This window comes from Orycteropus afer, unplaced genomic scaffold (assembly GCF_000298275.1).
Source record: "Orycteropus afer afer isolate SDZICR_OR568_19922 unplaced genomic scaffold, OryAfe1.0 scaffold00022, whole genome shotgun sequence".
NCBI lineage: Eukaryota > Metazoa > Chordata > Mammalia > Tubulidentata > Orycteropodidae > Orycteropus > Orycteropus afer.
Window position 1 is genome coordinate 16221366 of NW_006921609.1, and position 3248 is coordinate 16224613.

A 3248-nucleotide genomic window follows, 5' to 3' on the forward strand; every position below is an offset into this window, starting at 1 on the left:
TTTCTGACAATTTAGTATTAATCTTCTGGATTTCTATCTGTAGATTTAGAATAATTTCTAATTTTTCATTTATTTTTTTCATTTTTTTCTTGTATTTTCTTCTATAATTCTTCTAATGTTTTTTTCTGTGTTTTCTTTAGTCTGTCTCTCAATCCTTTGAAGATAGCTAAGGATAATTCTTTTGAATTCCTTATCAGAGAGTTCCAATGCTGCTTCATCCTCAGGGATGTGTTCTGGGTCTGTATCCTGTTCCCTTATTTCTACCACTTTATCTTGCTTCTTTATGTGGACTGTGATGGTCTGTTGTTTCCGAGTCATCATGGTATTGTATTAAGATCCCTGTTAATTATTCATGAAGAGCAACCAATAGTGATTCAGGCTCTTCTTGGTGTTTCTTAATCATTGGCCTGTTGGTGCAGAAGGAGGCCATGGCTCTTGCTCAGTAAGTGATGTTGCAGGAGTTGTGGGTGTATTTGTATCTTATGGGGACTGTTGCTTTCTCCTACTCAGTTAGACACAATTACAATTGAATAACCATCAAAAAACTATAAGCACATGTTCAAAAAATACACCATTTAATCACACAGGAACAGTAATCCAAAAAAGAAAAAAGGGAGAAAGCAAGAAGAAAACTTGCAATATCTGGGGATAGGGCACTAATAGAAAAAATGTAGAGAAGGAGAATAATGAAGAAAAAAATGGGAAAAATGCAAAAAAAAAAAACCAACAAAGAACTGGGTTACCCATGAGAAAAAAAGGTAATAAAATAAAATAAAATAAAATAACCAGGAATGGGGAAAAAAGAAAAAAAAGGTGTAAACCAGGACCTGGGGGGGGGGGAAGAATAGTAAAAAGGACAAAAGTATTAATAATAATAATAGTTTTAAAACAGACAAATACAAGCAAACTAAACATCAGAAAAAAGAACGAGGAAAAAAAAGAAAAAAAGAAAAATAAATAAATAAATAAATCAGCGGAGGACAGGGCAGGGTACCCAGCTTCTGTTTGAGCACACAAACTGGGATGGATTTCCTGTGGGCCCAGAAAGTGGATGGGAGTGAGGGGGTGGCCACACCTCCATTCACCAAGCAGGTGTGGGGTATAAGAGTAACAAGAGGAATGTCACACCTTTTCAGTTGTGCAGGTCCAGAGTGTCCTTGGGGTTACTGGAAAGCAGAACCTCTTCTTAAGCTCCTGGAATCAGGTAGAGCACTGTCTCTTAAGGTTATCTCTAGCTGCTGGTTACATGTTGATTTGTTTTGTCTTGGTTTTATGGTTTAATATTTTGAAAAGGTGAAGCTGGTGCATTTTATTTTATTATTGATTCAGGTATGTTGGGTTGCTCTGCTGTTTTCTTTGTGACAGTGAAATCACCGTGTGGAATGTGGATATGTGTTTCTGTTTGTTGTAAAGAGGGCTTAGAGTTTGCAGCAGGAGGTTTTATGGTAATTGGCTGAATATGATTTCTTGTATTGAATGAGTGAAGTTATTGGCAGAGAAGTTGGGAGCAGAAGAAGGAAAGCTTGGTGTTGCTAGGTTCGGTTTCTAGGGCTTTCTGCAGGCTGTTATTGATGACATAATCATTTACAAGTCCGTGGCTCAATCTCAGGAAAGATTCCTGTTGTTAGGGAGTTGCCACTTTCCTCCAGGCTCAGGCACACTCAAAGACCCCATTTCCGAGGCCCCTTGGCACCAAAAAGCTAATCCAAGGCAAATACCCAGGAATGTGCTCAGCCATGGCTTCCTCTCTCTCCCCGCCCTGTCTGCCCACAGAACTGGCACAATCGCCCCAGACTGCGAATTGCTTGGGAGTTTTTCTGTCATACTGCCCACCTGTGGCACCTAAGATGCACGTGATTTCAGCTGTGCTGGAATCGGGAGAGTACCTGCTAGTGAACTGTGGTCCCGATATCAGTGACAAAGATAAGCACAATGTCTTCCAGGCTGACATAAGCCCACTCAGTGACCCGCTGAGAGGGGAGCAAGCTCACCCTTCTGGAGTACCAGTGAGCTCTCCACTTGAGTTTCAGTGGTGCTGCACACACCTCTTAGCACTTAGGTGACCCAAGTTACCGATAAAATCAGGTACTGGAGGCTGATTCTTGGGGCTGTTTGCTGGGATGTTGATGTGGTTGCTGGTATGCTGATATAGGGTGTCTTCTTTCTTGGCTCATGGGGATCTCAGGTGGCCACCCATGTCCGCCAGTCAGTGACTGCCACAGGGAAGTTTCCGATGGCATCTCTGGGCTGCCCGTCTGTCCTCCACCAAGTAGATCTTTCTTAAATAATCTCCCTGTGCATTTCCTCTAATTCTTCTCTTCTGTGTTTGGTGCACTCTGACTCAGTGAGCTGTTCAGAGCACCAAAATCCCTAATTCAAACTGCTATGCCTAGTTTTTCAAGCACTTAGATGCTAGAGGGAAATAATGTGGTGCTTACTGACGAGACTCCATTTTGAATCCCCCATCATTGCTTTTTGAAAGGGAACTTGTGACCAGACCTCAAGAAATGTTGACTACACTACCTTATGTTATCATCATCACTTTAGCAAAAGTACAAAATTTCATCATGCAATCCACAAAGCATTGCAATTTTCTGTAGCTTACATTTGAAAGATCTTCCTCTCTAGTTTTTTTTTTTTTTCTTCACAAGAATTGTAGAAATTAACAAATATTTGAGATACTTTCAAAAACCTTACACCATGCTAAGTTTTTGGTCTTTGTTGCACAGGCCATGGAAGTCAACAAAAAATTTAAGTGAGTGAATGGTTGGATCAGTGGGGAAATGTGTGTGGGATATGGTAAGGTGTGAAAAAGATCACACTGGATTCAATATGATAAGAAAAATCTACCAAAAGAGAGAAAAAGATCAACTACTAAATTACTGCAGAAGGCAGGAATAAAAAAGATACAAATTATTAGATTTTAAGTAAAGATATGGGAAAGTAAACATCAGAATAAATTTAATAAATGAATATCTATGAATGTTGTTGAAAAAAATTGGTAAGGGATAGAAAAAAAAAAGAAAATGCCTAAGATGGTTCCTTACTTTCTGGCTTGTGTACAAATGATATGTTGGTCATATAATTTCATTTAAATAGCAAATAGTTGTTGTTGTTAAGTGCCATCGAGTTGTTTCCAACCCATAGCTACCCCATGTACAGCAGAATGAAACACTGTCCGATCCTATGCCAGCTCCACAATCCCTGCTATACTTGAACCCATCATCGTAGCCACCATGTCAATTCAT